Below are 17,548 nucleotides of genomic sequence, written 5' to 3' on the forward strand. Positions count from 1 at the left end.
TTTAAATAATTATGTGTCAGTTATTCATAGCTTAGACATTTGTAGATTGGGCTCAACTGAAACTATTTTCCATGAAGACAGTCCCTGATCCTTGAAACTAGAAACAATCTGTCTCTCCTCTGACATCAGAATTTTAAAGTATGAATTTGGGGGTGCCTGGCTGGTTTGGTAGAAAGGGTGACTCTTGATTTTGGGGTCATGAGTTTGAGCCCCATCTTGGACATAGAGGTTATTTAAGAATAAATAAATAAAAATAAAAATAAAGTCTGAATTTGACATAGCACTTTATACATTGCAAGACATTTATCATTTAAAAAAAAAAATTTAGGGGCATCTGGCTTCCTCAGTCAGTGGAGCATGCAACTCTTGATCTTAGGGTTGTAAATTCAAGCCCCCGGTTGGATGTAAAGATTACTTAAACAAACAAACAACAACAACAACAACAACAAAACGAGAGCTCCTGGGTGGCTCAGCTGGTAGAGTGGCCAACTCTTGGTTTCAGCTCAGGTCATAAGCTCAGGTCTGGGGATCAAGACCCAAATCAGGCTCCACACTCAGCAGGGAGTCTACTTGAAGGTTCTCTGTCTCTCCCTCTCCTCCACCCTCCCCCTGCTCATGCTGTCTCTCTAAAATTAATAAATAAATATTTTATATAAATTAAAACATAAAAATCCTTGAAAACAATAAAATTTTTTTAAAAATTACACCTATCTCCTCTATTAGAGTGTCCACTGATCGGCAAGGTCTGCTTTATCTTTGTATGTAAGTAAACTCCATGAGGGCAGGGATTTTTTTTTTTTTTTTGGTCTACGTTGCTTACTGCTAATTTCCCAATACTTAAAATTTTGCCTGGCATGTAATGTATACTCAATAAATATTTGTTGAATGAATGCATGTTACATTCTAACATTCAATCTTCTATGAAGCAAATCCTCAGTCAAAGCTGTTCAATGTACGTGAGTGCTAGGATGTTTGTGCAAATGCGTACTCCACCTTGCTCTCTTAAAAGGCACCTCGCTTGCCCAGTCGGTGGAACATGCAAGTCTTGATTTCGGGGTTTTGAGTTTGAGCCCCACGGTGGGTGTAGAGGTTACTTAAAAATAAAAAAATCTTAGGGGCGCCTGTGTGGCTCAGTCGGTTAAGCGTCTGACTCCTGTTGTCGGCTCAGGTCATGATCTCAGGGCTGTGGGATAGAGCCTTGTGAGTCAGGCTCTGTGCTTGGTGGGGAGGCTACCTGAGATTCTGCCCCCTCCCTCTGACCCTGCCCTCTGGTGCCTGCATGCTCTCTCTCTTTAAAATAAGATAAATATCTTTAAAAAATAAAAATTTAAAACCTTAATTTTTAAAATCTTAAAAATAATAATAAAAGGCATATGATGACCCAGTTTAAGAAAAACTAGCTACTGGGGGCGCCTGGGTGGCACAGCGGTTAAGCGTCTGCCTTCGGCTCAGGGCGTGATCCCAGCGTTATGGGATCGAGCCCCACATCAGGCTCCTCCGCTATGAGCCTGCTTCTTCCTCTCCTACTCCCCCTGCTTGTGTTCCCTCTCTCGCTGGCTGTCTCTATCTCTGTCAAATAAGTAAATAAAAAATCTTTAAAAAAAAAAAAAAAACTAGCTACTTTAGGATTGAGACTATAAACTAACTCTGAACCAAAATATGTTGGAATACTGTAGTTTTCATGTGTAAGGGTTATGAAAAATCTTTTCTCATAATTCATTATCAGTACAGTCATGTCAGAGAGAGTATCATGAACTTTTATTCATACATAAACTTCTAACAAAATATGAGAGAATTGAATTCAAAGAAAACTATTCTAAGGCTTACCATGAATAATTTTTGTCACATTTGACAAAATATACTGAGTAAACATAAAATTTTTATGATGTAGTCCTAATGATGTAGTCCTATGATATAGTCCTGCTTGAAAAGAAGAAATGGCAAAATATCCAGGAAAAGAGCCAATCTGATCTAAACTCCTTAAACAATAGTTCTTGGAGTAAGAAAGTAAAGTGGCTGAGAACTTTATATAAATTATCAAATGGGGATCTAGGAAGTTACAGGAAACTCATTTTACCTTGCACTTTAAAATAGCTGTAATTTTCAGATCTGAAATACATGCTTTGATTTTTTTCAAAGATTTTACTTATTTATTTGAGAAAGAGGGCACCCACACAAGCAGGGGGGAGGGGCAGAGGGAGAGGGAGGAGCAGATGCCCCGCTGAGCAAGGAGCTCCATGCAGGACTCAATCCCACGACCCTGGGATCATGAACTGAGCAGAAGGCAGATGCTTAACTGACTAAGCCACCCAGGTGCCCCATGTGTTTTGGTTTTAATGGAATCCTTAAGTTTTACATTTCTTTTCTTTGTTTTAAGTTATCTCTACACCCAACGTGAGGCTCAAACTCAGACCCCAATATCAAGAGTTGCATGCTGTACTGAATGAGACAGCCAGGTGCCCCAATTTTTACATTTCTTTTTCTTTTTTTAAGATTTTATTTATTTGACAGAGATAGAGACAGCCAGCGAGAGAGGGAACACAAGCAGGGAGAGTGGGAGAGGAAGAAGCAGGCTCCCAGCGGAGGAGCCCAATGCGGGGCTCGATCCCAGAACACAGGGATCACGCCCTGAGCCAAAGGCAGATGCTTAACGACTGAGCCACCCAGGCGCCCCTTACATTTCTTATTTTATGATGGGCAAGAGCAAATAGCATCATCCAAAATGTAGTAGTATACTGTCCTAAGGTTTCATGGTTTGGCTAGCTAAAAAATAATGACATAGGTAATCACTAGATTCTGAAAATGATGTATATAGCAGATACATTTTTCTGCAAAGACTTTTATGTGTTAGGCACACTTTGAACTGGATTTGTTTGTCTGCAGTTCTCTGTTTAATAAGTGTCATCAGAAACATTTGGTGAGGAGCACCTGAGTGGCTCAATTGGTTAAGCATCTGCCTTGGGCTCAGTTCATGATCCCAAGCTCCTTGCTCAGCAGAGAGTCTGCTTCTCCCTCTCCCTCTGCCTGCTGCTCCCCCTGCTTGTGCTCTCTCTCTCTGTCAAATAATTCAATAAAACCTTTGAAAAAATAATTTTGGTGAAGTAGTGTTTACTTATTTTTTTCAATAAATATTTGAACCCCAAAAGGTGTAGGGCACTGTGGAGGATAGAGATCGATGCATACGGTGCGGTCCTTGCCCACCACCCCTTAAAAGACAGCATATAAACGTTATTCATGCAATCTTTAAAAATGTCAGTGATGTATCCAAAATGTCCTTAATTTTCCTTAATGGCCCACTTTGAAGCTTTTATCTAGGCATTTGTATAAACTCTCCTTGAACATATCTAAATGATATGAAAATATCAAAGTGCCTTGATTAAAAATAAAAGTGCCTTCGTAAAAGAACCCCCCCCTTTTCTTTTACGTAAACTCTATGCCCAATGTGGGACTAGAACTCAAGACTCCAAGATCAAGAGTTGCATGCTCTATGGAGTGAGCCAGCCAGGCATCCATAAAACAGTTCTTTCTTTTTTTTTTTTTTCCAAATATTTTATTTATTTATTTGACAGAGAGAGAGACAGCCAGCGAGAGAGGGAACACAAGCAAGGGGGAGTGGGAGNTCCAAATATTTTATTTATTTATTTGACAGAGAGAGAGAGACAGCCAGCGAGAGAGGGAACACAAGCAAGGGGGAGTGGGAGAGGAAGAAGCAGGCTCCCAGCGGAGGAGCCTGATACGGGGCTCAATCCCAGGACCCTGGGATCACACCCTGAGCTGAAGGCAGACGCTTAATGACTGAGCCACCCAGGCACCCCTATAAAACAACAGTTCTATCAAATAAAATATTTTTTGTTGTCACCCAGAGGTTTCTTGGTTTTTCTTGTCCTAACAGAAATTGGCAGTAAGGGGGTCACAAGAAGCTCACTATTCTCCGAAGAACCACCCACCCTATAAATATCTCTCAAGATGGAAAGCATGCTTTTCCATTCTAAATACCAGGATTTGATTAACAAGTTCAAACTCATCCTACCAGTTCCTTTCAGCAAATTTTTAAGAAGATTTTTATTTAGGGGCGCCTGGGTGGCACAGCGGTTAAGCGTCTGCCTTCGGCTCAGGGCATGATCCCGGCGTTGTGGGATCGAGCCCCACATCGGGCTCTTCTGCTATGAGCCTGCTTCTTCCTCTCTTACTTCCTCTACTTGTGTTCCCTCTCTCGCTGGCTGTCTCTATCTCTGTCAAATAAATAAATAAAATCTTTAAAAAAAAAAAAGAAGATTTTTATTTATTTATTTGAGAGACAGCCAGAGATAGCGAGAGAGAGCACACGAGCGGGGAGGAGAGAGAGAAGCAGGCTCCCTAGTGAGCAGGGAGCCTGACAAAGGACTCGATCCCAGGACCATGAGATCATGACCTGAGCCGAAGGCAGACGCTTAACCGACTGAGTCACCCAGTTGCCCCTCAGCAATTTTTTAAAAAGTTTTATTTATTTAAGCAATCTCTACACCTAACATGGGGCTCAAACTCAACACCCGAGATCAAGTGTCACATGCTCTTCTCATTGAGCCAGCAAGGCACCCCTTTCAGCAATTTTTTGAAATTCAATCATATATCCTCTTATTTTGACTTTCTAGATTACAGTATCCTGATTCTCCTAGTCTTGTGTCTTAAAATATTCATTGATAGATGCCTTTGATCATTTATCGCCTTCTTCCAGACTCCTGTTTCTTTCACTGTTTTTGGAGCAATATTCAACATCCAGGCATGGATTCACTATAATTTTGTGAAAGTAAAAATTCTGTTTCTTAAAGTTTTTCAGTAATTCGTGAGTATCATCCAGGGTGGGTAAATTTCAGGCTTCTTGAAGCTGCATTTCAGGCTGCTTTTTAAATGCAGCTATACGTGATAACTCCTCAATGTCTTTCCAGGGTAGTGGTTGTTGGCTCAGAGCAGAGCCCCTCATTTTTCCCTTTCACCTTTACCTAGGCTGCAGCTTTTTTTTTTTGCACTCTTCACATTCTTAAGCAAATGAATGGAGGAAAAAACAGGTACTTGTTGACCAGTGTGTTAAAGCAAGAAGCAGAAATTATTATATCAGCCCACTGTCATATTCCCAGATGTGGGATACTCTTACCTACCAATGATTAAACAAATTAGATTCACCTAAATGATGTTTAACCTTTTACATTTTATCTGGCTGTTCCCTAATTTGAAAATGAGTGGGCTGGGGCGCCTGGGTGGCACAGTGGTTAAGCGTCTGCCTTCAGCTCAGGGCGTGATCCTGGCGTTGTGGGATCGAGCCCCATATCAGGCTCCTCCGCTATGAGCCTGCTTCTTCCTCTCCCACTCCCCCCTGCTTGTGTTCCCTCTCTCGCTGGCTGTCTCTATCTCTGTCTCTGTCACATAAATAAATAAAAAAATCTTTAAAAAAAAAAATGAGTGGGCTGGACTAAGTGATCTTTTTTTTTTTTTTTTTAAGATTGTGTTTATTTATTTGAGACAGAGAGAGAGAGAGCATGAGCAGAGGTGGGGCAGAGGGAGAAGCCGACTCCCTGCTGAGCAGGGAGCCCAATGTGGGGCTCGGTCCCAGGACCCTGAAATCATGACCTGAGCCCAAGGCAGACGTTTACCTGACTGAGCCACCCAGGTGCCCTGGACTAAGTGATCTTTAAAGCCCTTTCCAGCTGTGAAATGTTTCTGATTCTGGTGAAACAGGAAACTGCCAGCCAAGGATGATTTTCTTTACGGCTTAGTTTTTACATTTATTACTTAAATATTGTTTGAAGAAACATATGTCATAGCTAACATGGAGATATAGATCATAATTAGGCTATTCTGCTAGGAAGAAATGCAGACTATGGTAGAGGAGAATGCATTTCCATCTAGAGTTACAATTGTGGAAGAATTCATTAAAAAGACCCCTCACTTATAAATAAGGGTGAGAGTCAGGGTGAGTGGGTTTTTGTCCCTAGGCACCAGTCTTTAGAAATTCTTTTAGAAGAATTAGTTCTCAAAAATTCATCATTTGGGGGGGCACCTGGTCGGTTGAGCATCTGCCTTTGGCTCAGGTCATGATCCTGGGATCCCGGGCTCAAGCCCTGCATCATTGGACTCCCTGCTCAGCAGGAAGCCTGCTTCTCCCTCTCCCTCTGTTTCTCCCCTCCTCTCGTGCTCTCTCTTCTCTCTCTCAAATAAATAAGTAAAATCTTTTTAAAAAATTCACCATTTTGGTCATCCTAAAATGTACATATTAGGGGCACCTGGCTCGCTGAGTAGAGCGTGAGACTCTTGATCTCAGGGTTGTGAGTTTGTGCCCCACGCTGGGTGTAGAAATTACTTAAAAATAAAATCTTTAAAGAGAAATAAAATGTACAACTCGGTAGCATTTAGTACATCCACTATGTTATGTGACCATCACCACTATCTTGTTCCAGAACATTTTCATCACCCCAAGAAGGAATCCTATCTAGGCATCACTTTTAAGGAGAGAGAGAGCAAACATATTTCACGGATTCTTGGACATTATTTACTCTTCTGATTTTACTAACTGGAGAACGAAACATGAATTCTAGTCAAAGAGTCAACAAATCAAAACTAACGAAACTAGTACCTTGAAAATACATGGGATATTAAATAATGACACACAGCGCTCTCTAAGGTCAATGTATTCTTGTCTAGTATGTTATGGCTTTATCTTATGGGTGATCTTTCAAAATCTCTCTCTCTCTCTTTTTTTTAATATTTATTTATTTATTTTATTTTTATTTTATTTTATTTTTTTTTTAAAGATTTTATTTATTTATTCGACAGAGATAGAGACAGCCAGCGAGAGACGGAACACAAGCAGGGGGAGTGGGAGAGGAAGAAGCAGGCTCATAGCTGAGGAGCCTGATGTGGGGCTCGATCCCATAACGCCAGGATCACGCCCTGAGCCGAAGGCAGACGCTTAACCGCTGTGCCACCCAGGCGCCCCTATTTATTTATTTTAAAGAGATAGAGAAACAGCACAAGTTGGAGGAGAGAGAATCTTGAGCAGACTTCGGGCTGAGTGTGGAGCCCAAGGTGGGGCTGGATCTCACAACCCTGAGATCATGACCTGAGCCAAAACCAAGAATCGGAGGCTTAACCAACTGCACCACCTAGGTGCCCCTCTACATCTTTTTAACTTTTTACATACTATTCAATATTCTACTAGTTGCATTTTTCTAATAATATGAGGCCAGGATTTGTTTTCCAAAGGATTAATCTGCTGAAAAATATTCTAAGCCTACTTGCATTGTAGTTAGCAAGGTGAAATTCCATGTGCCAACAAGCCCAGGAGTAGTAATTCATACCACATACATTGTAGAAATGTTTTTGTTTGTTTTAAAGAGGCTCCACACCCAGTGTGGGGCTTGAACTCACAACCCCAAGATCGAGTTGCATGCTTTACTGACTGAGCCAGTCAGCCATTTAAGAAATGTTTCTGGGGGGTACCTGGTGGCTCAGTTGGTTAAGTGTCCAACCCTTTTTGTTTGTTTGTTTTGTTTTGTTTTTTAAAGCATCCAACTCTTGATCTCAGCCCGGGGCTTGATCTCAGGGTCGTGAGTTCAAACGAGCATTGGGCTCCATTCCCAGTTAAAAAAAAAAAAAGAAAAGAAAAAAATGTTTTTGGAGATTGGGCCATTCTTTTCTTTAAAACGAAATTTTCTTTTACATTGGAGAGGTCTGGCAGTCACCACTTTAACAAAATAATCAGATCTAGCATCACCTCCGTGAGATTTTTGGTGCTGAAACCCAGGATCATTCTTATCTTAAAGGTAAGATTTTTTTTTCCAGTTTTTTATTACAATTGAATATGCTTAAACCACAGTGGTCTCCTCTTTCAAATGATAGGTTTGAAACATTTTAACATTTTAGTCTTCCTCCCTTCCTTTCTTTCCTTCATTCCTTCCCTTCCCCTCCCCTTCCCTTTCTTTTTCTTTCTTTCTCTCTTCCTTCCTCCTTTCCCTTCCCCTCCTTCCCTTTTTCTTTCTCCTTCCTTCCTTCCTCCTTTCCCTTCTTTCTTTTCTTTCTTTTTCTTTCTTCCTTCCTCCTTTCCCTTCTTTCTTCTTTCTTTTTCTTTTCTTTCTTTCTTTCTTTCTTTCTTTCTTTCTTTCTTTCTTCTCTTTCTTTCTTACTTTCTTTTCTTTCTTTCTTTCCTCTATCCACAATGTGGGACTCAGACTCATGCCCCAAGAGTCACATGCTCTGCCAACTAAGCCAAGCTAGACACCACCATTTTAGTTTTTGTTTAAGCAAATTTATACTTACAGATGATTTGAAAGAATATAAAAAGGAATAAATGTATTTTCCTGGGTTAGTTTTTTAGTAAATTTATCTATTTTTTTCCTAGAAATTGGTCTATTTAAGCTTGCTGTCTCTATGGAGGGAGAATAATACTGATAAAAGGAAACATATTTTAATATGAGTAAACGCATGCTAATACCTCCAGTTCAAATCCCACACAACGGACATCTTCTTCATCTTCTCTTATTCCATCTTTCTTTTCTCACAATGAAAAATATGGGTTCCCAACATCCATATTTTTTTTTAAAGATTTTATTTATTTGACAGAGAGAGAGACAGCGAGAGGGGGAACACAAGCAGAGGGAGTGGGAGAGGAAGAAGAAAGCTTCCCACTGAGCAGGGATCCTGATGTGGGGTTCAATCCCAGCACCCTGGGATCATGACCCCAGCCAAAGGCAGACCTTAATGACTAAGCCACCCAGGCGTCCCACCAACATCCATATTTCCACTCATGATTTTCAAATCAAAACATAGCTTCAATTCTGTTAACCTAAAAGACCATGATTTTTTATCTGGGGAGTGTTTAGAACACTTTTTTTAAAGAATCTGACAGGAGTATTAAGGTATTTAAGAGAAAATATACACAAATAAAAGCATATCTAGTTCTGAATATATATTCAAAGGTACATGGTCTCTTTAAAGTTCACCCATTACTCCTAGCAATGGACCCTAGGTTAAGACTCATTTCCTTAAACTACCTAATCTAAGGAAACTTGTTCTAGAGGAAATTCTGTTATTGGAGAGTTGGATTAAATAATTTTAAAACTTTACTTAATTCTGAGATTTCAATCTAGAATGTTCAGCTAAATGGTTAAAAAAGAAGAAGGGGTGCATGGTTGGCTCAGGGTTAAGCATCCAACTCTTGGTTTCCACTTAGGTCATGATCTCAGAGTCGTGGGATCAAGCCCCACGTCAGGCTCCACACTCAGTGTGGAGTCCGCTTGTCCCTTTCCCTCTGTTCCTCCCCCTGCTCTCTCCTTCTTTCTCTCTCAAATAAATAAATACAATTTTAAAAAGAGGAAGAATGGGGCACCTGGCTTAGTCGGTTAAGCATCTGCCTTGGGCTCAGGTCATGATCCCAGGGTCTTAGGATGAAGCCCTGCGTCAGGCTTCCTGCTCAGGGGGGAGCCTGCTTCTCCCTCTCCCTCTGCCCCTCCCCCTGCTCATGCTTTCTTTTTCTCTCTCTCTCAAATAAATAAAATCTTAAGAAGGAGGAGGAGGAGGAGGAAAAGAAATGGGCATAAAAGATTGACCAAGTATTTATGGACTACTTATCCAAGTAGCCAATTTTAAAAGGGCTATAGGGGCATATCTGGGTGGCTCAGTCGGTTAAATGTTTGCCTTCGGCTTGGGTCGTGATCCTGGTGTCCTGGGATGGAGTCCCACATTGGGCTCCTTGCTTGGTGGGGAGCCTGCCCCTCCCCCTGCTTGTGTGCACAAGGTGTCTCTCTCTGACGAATAAATAAAATCTTTTAAAAAAAGGGATATATGAATTTAAGAATGGTAACTAAGAGATTCTTCCAGGTAAGAGTTTCTTCTTGTTGTTTTTAAGATTTTATTTATTCATTCGACAGAGAGAGAGAGAGAGCACAAACCAGGGGAACGGCAGGCAGAGGGAGAAGCGGGTTCTCCGCTGATCAGGGAGCTCAATGTGGGGCTTGATCTCAGGACCCTGGGACTGAGCTGAAGGCAGATATTTCACTGGCTGAGCCACCCAGGCGCCCCTTCTTGTTCTTTTTAAATAATTCTTTCCAAGAATTTCAGTGTTTGTTTTTTGTTTTCATACATTGAGAACAATTTTCCAGTAAATCAGGTGACAATTATCACTCCATATTTTAAAACTATACATTTTATTTTTGGAAATCAGAAAAATCACAATTTGATTATTTTATTAAAATTTTTTTTAAAGATTTATTTATTTGGGGGGGAGAGGGAAAGAGAGAGAGAGAAAGTTGGGGAGGGGCAGATGGCGTCTCAAGCAGACTCTGTGCATAGTACAGAGCAGGACACTGGGCTCATTTCCAGAACCCTGAGATCATGACTTGAACTGAAACTAAGAGTTGAATGCTCAACCAACTGCGCTACCCAGGCACTCCTAAATTATTTTAAATAGACAATAAACACATATGATTATTTAAAAATTCAAACAGTGCTAAAGAATGGACTGTGAAAATTAAGTCTCCCTTCAATATGCAACCTGCAGTAAACTAATTTCCCTCTCCAGAGAAAACTGCCATGTCCATTTCACATGGATTTTTATATTTTTTTAAGATTTATTTTTAGAGAGAGAGAGCACGTGAGCGAGCGTGAGGGGGGATGGGCAGAGAGAGAGAATCTTGAGCAGACTCCCACAGAACGTGGAGCCCTACACAGGACTTGATCTAACGACCCTGAGATCATGACCTGAGCTGAAACCAAGAGTGGGTCACTCAACCAACTGAGCCACCCAGGCACCCCTCACATGTATTTCTGAAGTATTTACAGCAATGTGTACATATCTCCATTTAATGCATGTACATATATACACCACACCTAAATACATAAATGGCAGCAGAGAATACATACTACTATACACCTTGGCGTTTTTGACTTTACCAATATATCTTGGAGATTTTTTTTTTAAAGAATTTATTTGTTGGGGAGACAGACAGTGGGAGAAAGAAGAGAGAGCGAGCAAGCACACAAGTAGGGGGAGAGGCAAGAAAAGGGAGAGGGAGAAGCAGAGCCCCGCTGAGCAGGGAGCCCAACTCAGGGCTCCATCCCAGGCCCCTGGGATCATGACCAGAGTCGAAGGCTGATGCTTAACCAACTGAGCCTCTGAGATGGTTTTATCAGTATATATAGATTGTATTGTTTTGTTTTGAAGATTTTTATTTATTTATTCATGAAAGACAGAAAGAGAGGCAGAGGTCCAGGGAGAATGTGGGACTCGATCCCAGGACCCTGGAATCCTGACCTGAAATGACTGCAGACGCTTAACTGACTGAGCCACCCAGGCACCCCTAGCTTCCAACTTTTAATCCAATAAACAAGTTTTAGCAATCTTTACATACTTTAAAATTAAATCTAATTGTAATTTACTGTTGAAATTGAAGGACCTTTACTAAATCTCCACAGATTAAAAGGCCATAGAATGAAAATTATTTCACTAAATAAAATTTTGGTTATCACGTTTTGTTATGACACATCTCTGTTACCTAAAAAAGTAAGCCTTAGTTTACCGAGGATTTAATTTATTTAACTGTTACTTAAAATCTGGAAAGTCAATTCACAGAATAGGATAAATACTAAAGAGGTAGTAAGCATAATCAATGATACGAGCTTTCTGTACAGCTTTCTGTAACCGCTGAAGTAGATTAAAATTAAACCCCTAACTGCATACATTTCAAAAATCAAAAATCATACTGTACACTTAAAATGGTCAATTTTATATAAACTATACCTCAATAAAGCTGATTTTAAAAAGGGCTAGAAGAAGGATTAATAATATGAATCCTTATAAGTGAAAACAAACCATTTAAAAATATTTTTAAGGGGCACCTGGCTGGCTCAGTCGGTTAAGCATCTGACTCCTCATACCAGTTCCGGTCATAAGCTCAGGGTCATGGGATTGAGCCCAGGTGAGGCTCCATGCTCAGCATGGAGTCTGCTTGTCTCTCCCTCCCCTTAGCCCCTCCCCTCACTCTCTCTCTAAAAATGAATAAATAAAATCGTAAAAAAAAAAAAACACTTTAAAAACAAATAAAAACAGCAAGACGACCCCAGATCATGGTTCGCATTCATGTCTTTTCAGTCTCCTTAAATCTGGAATATTCCTCAATCTTTTCTTCTTTCATGACATTGGAGTTTTTGAAGCATAATCAGTTACTTTATAGAATGTTTCAACTAGGGATTATCTGGTTTTCCTTATTAGAGTCATTACATATTTTTATGCAATGCCACAAGTGATATTGCCCTTGGTGCATCCTATCAGGAAGCATATAATGCCCATTAATCCCACTAGTGGTGATGCAAATTTTGAACACTTAGGTAAGGGGCGTCTGTCAGGTTTCCCTGGTGTAAAACTACAGACCTTTTCCCTTTGTAATTAGCAAGTAGCTTGCAGGGAGAGATTTTCAGACTGCAGTTTTTGTCATTCCTTAAAACTTTTATGTCTAATAGTTTTAGCAACCATTGAAGATTCTTGCTTAACTACTATCATGGTTGTCAAATGGTTAATTTGTAGCTTTATTTTTTACTTGTACATATTTAATCCATTTGTAATTTGTATTAATTTAGTATAAGGCAAGGGTGTAAATTAATGTCCTTCCAAAGAATTAATTGTACTATCTTTTGTCCTTTTTCTACCAAAATGAAATGTCATATTTATCATATAAATTCTCATAGGTACTTCCATCTATTCTGGACTCTATTCCTTTTAACAAAACCCTGCTCCTTCCTGCATGAGAATTTGACCTTTTAATACATTTGTTTCTCTGGCACCCTGATAACTACAATATGTCAACTCTATTACATTTGCTTATGGTAAAAATGACGATTGGTAAAATGCATCTGAACCAGAAGAAATTGTATCTGATGGGGACACCATACTTGGAAGCTTCCAAGTGCGGGAACACAACTAGGCAGGTCTTCCAGGAACTTTGGAAGCTATACTACAGTTTTTTTAAGACAAAGTGGGTGCTGAAACATAAAACTTTCAAAGCCAGGAAAGTCCTGCACTTGCACGCTGTGGATTTCATCATCTTGCACACTACAGGAGGACCACTACAGGAACTTGGGGAATGCCTGACCCTGCCCTATTGCATGCTGCTTCCCACCCTATATTTTCCTAAGTGAACATGATGCTGAATGTGAATAGAATTTTCTTTCTTTTTTTTTTTTAAAGATTTTATTTATTTATTCGACAGAGATAGAGACAGCCAGCGAGAGGGAACACAAGCAGGGGTAGTGGGAGAGGAAGAAGCAGGCTCACAGCAGAAGAGCCTGATGTTGGGGCTCGATCCCATAACGCTGGGATCACACCCTGAGCCGAAGGCAGACGCTTAACCGCTGTGCCACCCAGGCGCCCCGTGAATAGAATTTTCTATGTTTGAATGGTTGCTAGAATTAAAAAAAAAAGATTTGAGAGAGAGACAGAGAAAGCACACAGGAGGGCCAGAGGGAGAGGAGAATCTCAAGCGGACTCCAGCACAGTGCATAGCCGGATGCAGGGCTTGATCCTACCACCCACGAGATTACCACCTGAACTTAACTGAATGCACCACCCAGGCACTCCTGAATGTTTGCTAGAATTTTAAAAAATGATTTTGAGAGAGAGAGAATGAGTGGGGGGTGGAACAGAGGGAGAGAGAGACACAGACTTCCCACTGAGAAGAGCGCCCAACGTGGGGCCGAATCCCAGGACCCTGAGATCACTACCTGAGCTGAAATCGAGTCTGCCACTTAACTGAGCCATCCAGGCACTCCTGTTTGCTGGAATTTAAGAAGACACCTTGATCAATGCAGCAGAGCATTGGGGTAAGGATTGGAATATTTATATGGGCTTCCCATTCACTAGCGTACAAATGGATTTAAGATCCATGTATACAAGACAACAAATACTGTTTTCTTCTAGTCTTGTACTTAAATTCATGGTATTAATGGGGTGCCTGGCTAGCTCGGTCAGAATTCAACTTTTTTTTTTTTTTAGATTTTATTTATTTATTTGACAGAGACAACACAAGCAGGGGGAGTGGGAGAGAAAGAAGCACGCTCCCAGTGGAGGAGCCTGATGCGGGGCTCAATCCCAGAATGCCAGGATTACGCCCTGAGCTGAAGGCAGACGCCCAACGACTGAGCCACCCATGTGCCCCCCGGAATTCAACTTTTTTTTTTTTTAAAGATTTTATTTATTTATTCGACAGAGACAGAGACAGCCAGCGAGAGAGGGAACACAAGCAGGGGGAGTGGGAGAGGAAGAAGCAGGCTCACAGCAGAGGAGCCTGATGTGGGGCTCGATCCCATAACGCCGGGATCACGCCCTGAGCCGAAGGCAGACGCTTAACCGCTGTGCCACCCAGGCGCCCCCGGAATTCAACTCTTGATCTCAGGGTCGTGAGTTAGAGCCCCACATTGGGCACAGAGATTACTTAAAAATAAACTCGACAAAGTGTAAACCCAACCCTAAATAATCCTGAGGAACCAGAACATATAAACAATAATTTTTTTTTAAAGATTTTATTTATTTATTTGACAGAGATAGAGACAGCCAGCAAGAGAGGGAACACAAGCAGGGGGAGTGGGAGAGGAAGAAGCAGGCTCACAGCGGAGGAGCCTGATGTGGGGCTCGATCCCGTAACGCCGGGATCACGCCCTGAGCCGAAGGCAGACGCTTAACCGCTGTGCCACCCAGGCGCCCCAATAATTTTGAATTTTAAATTGTATTAAAAGTTTAATTACATTTGTACGTTTACAAAGAGATTAGTGAAAGTAAGTTTTAAAGATTTTTATTTTTTTAAGTAGGGTCTATACCCCATGCGTGTCTTGAACTAACAACCCCACAACCAAGAATCCCATGCTCTACTGGGGCACCTGGGTGGCTCAGTCAGTTAAGCGTCTGGCTCTGTCATAGGGTCCTGGGATTGAGTCCCCCTTCAGGATCCCTGCTCAGGAGGGAGTCTGCATCTCCCTCTCCTTCTGCCTGCCTCCCTATGCTCATGCTCTCTCTCAAATAAAATCTTAAAAACAAACCCTACGCTCTAGCAACTGGGTCAGCCAGGCATCCTGAAAATTATTTCTTAAAAGATTAATTTCTACACCCAATGTGGGGTTCAAACTCACAAACTGGAGATCGAGTTGCATGCTCTACCAACTGAGCCAGCCAGGGACCCCCTCGAAAATAATTTTTAGTTTTTTTTTTTTAAAGATTTTATTTATTTATTTGACAGAGACACAGCCAGCAAGAGACAGAACACAGGCAGGGAGAATGGGAGAGGAAGAAGCAGGCTCCCAGTGGAGGAGCCTGATATGGGGCTCGATCCCAGGACTCTGAGATCACGTCCTGAGCCGAAGGCAGACGCTTAACTGAGCCACCCAGGTGCCCCTCGAAAAATTTTAATTTACAGTACTCAGAAAACAAAAATCATGTCTTTCAAAAAAGAACATTTTCCATTGTGACTTCTCTGCACTTGATTTTGTAAATATCAGAATGCTTCACTTATCTGACATCAGGGATCTCAGTGTTCCATATAAATTAACTTTCAAGGTGACTTAAGCACCAATCCTTCTATAATTGTTCTAGTGTCACTTCTCTTCCTTATTAGAGGAGTTTATAACAAAAGTGATTCTTAACCCTTTTATAGGATTATCATGATTGAATATACTTTTAGCCTATACTCCTGCTATATAGTCCTTTTATACTTTAGCTCTTTAGCTTAACTTGATGGAACTTTGTTGGGAATTGTTTATGGACCCTACCAATCTTTTTCCTGTTACTATCACCATTCATTGATATGTACAAACATTTATTGGGCATTTACTCCATGCTAGGCACTGTCCTAGACACCAATGATACAGCAAGTCATGAAGCAAGTTACCTCATTGGTTACCTAATCATTTGGCAACTATCAAATGACGGGATACACCAGAAAGAAATACCAAATTATTATTGGTATTGTTATGTGTGGATCTTTATTTTAGGGAGTTTTTTTTTTACTATGTCTTTGTGTGTGGTAAACTACACATACTATTTGTAACAGTGCATAGATCTGTGGCATTAAGTACATTCACATTGTGCAAACTTCACCACCATCCATTTCCAACAAACACCCCATTCTCTCCTCTGTACATACTTTGAATTTTCTCAAATTGAGGGTAACCAGAGGCGCTCAGTCAGTTAAGCGTCTACCTTCTGCTCAGGTCATGATCTCGGGGTACTGGGATGGAGCCCTGTGGGGGGTTCCTGGCTCAGGAGGGAGTGTTTCTCCTCCACCTTTTCTCTCAAATAAAATCTTAAACAATTTTTTAAAAAGTAGGCTCCATGCCCAACATGGGGCTTGAACTCACAATCCCAAGATCAAGAATCACATGCTCCACCAATGGAGCCTGCCAGGTGCCCCTAAGCCCTCTTTTTGAGTCTCATTTTCCCCAAATCTGTCAATTTTACTCTCAACTCATTAAAATTATGCCAGTTGTACTTCCTGCATCAAGGGAATACCCTGATTTACAAACAACTATTTGTAAAGTCTGAAAATTATGGCATGAAAATTGGATTTAGATCGCACAGCACGACTTACCATGGGGAACTCATGACTGTGTTAAGCAACAGCTTTCTTTTTATGAACACCACGCGTGGGTTTAAGTGGATAGGCTTCTGGGGATCAGTTACAAGTGTACAGAAGAATTAGCGAATCATTTCAAGTATACAGGATTCCATAGTATCCATCTTTGTACTAACATCTTGTAGTCTTATTTTACCCTTTAGTTCCATTAGCTTTTTTAAAGTAAACTCTACATCCAGCATCAGGGTTGAACTCAGCCCTGGGATCTAGTCATACATTCTACCAACGAGTCAGCCAGGAGTTCCTCCATTAGTTTTTTATCTTGTCAGATTGTTTTTGTAAAGTGTTACCTTAATTTCATTTTTTTTTTTTTAAAGATTTTATTTATTTATTTGACAGAGAGAGACAGCCAGTGAGAGAGGGAACACAAGCAGGGGGAGTGGGAGAGGAAGAAGCAGGCTCCCAGCGTAGGAGCCTGATGTGGGGCTCGATCCCAGAACGCCAGGATCACGCCCTGAGCCAAAGGCAGACGCTTAACGACTGAGCCACCCAGGCGCCCCACCTTAATTTCATTTTGAAACAATTCTGTGCTGTAAATAATTAAAAATATAGCTTATTTTCCTTTAGTATGCTCTCAACACTTTTTGTTTCAAGAAAAGACCTCCCTCTCTTATACTGTTGGTGGGAGGTTAAATTGGCAAAGCTTATTACCGCACTTGTGCATGTTTGCTTTCTTGGAAGTTAAAGAGTTTTCTTGTTTTCTATATTCATGACTCTCATCGATGGTATATTTCTCATCTTACCTTTAATGTGTACTTCATAATACAAAAATGCACTGTTTTTGACCATTCAATCCACTGACTTTTTTCCTTCTTCTTTAATTTAATAAGGCTCCACGCCTAGTGTGGACAAAGTCCTTAAGTCCAGTATCTATCCTAGCATCTAATACATAACATTACACCTAT

This window comes from Ailuropoda melanoleuca, chromosome 1 (assembly GCF_002007445.2).
Source record: "Ailuropoda melanoleuca isolate Jingjing chromosome 1, ASM200744v2, whole genome shotgun sequence".
Taxonomy (NCBI): Eukaryota; Metazoa; Chordata; class Mammalia; order Carnivora; family Ursidae; genus Ailuropoda; species Ailuropoda melanoleuca.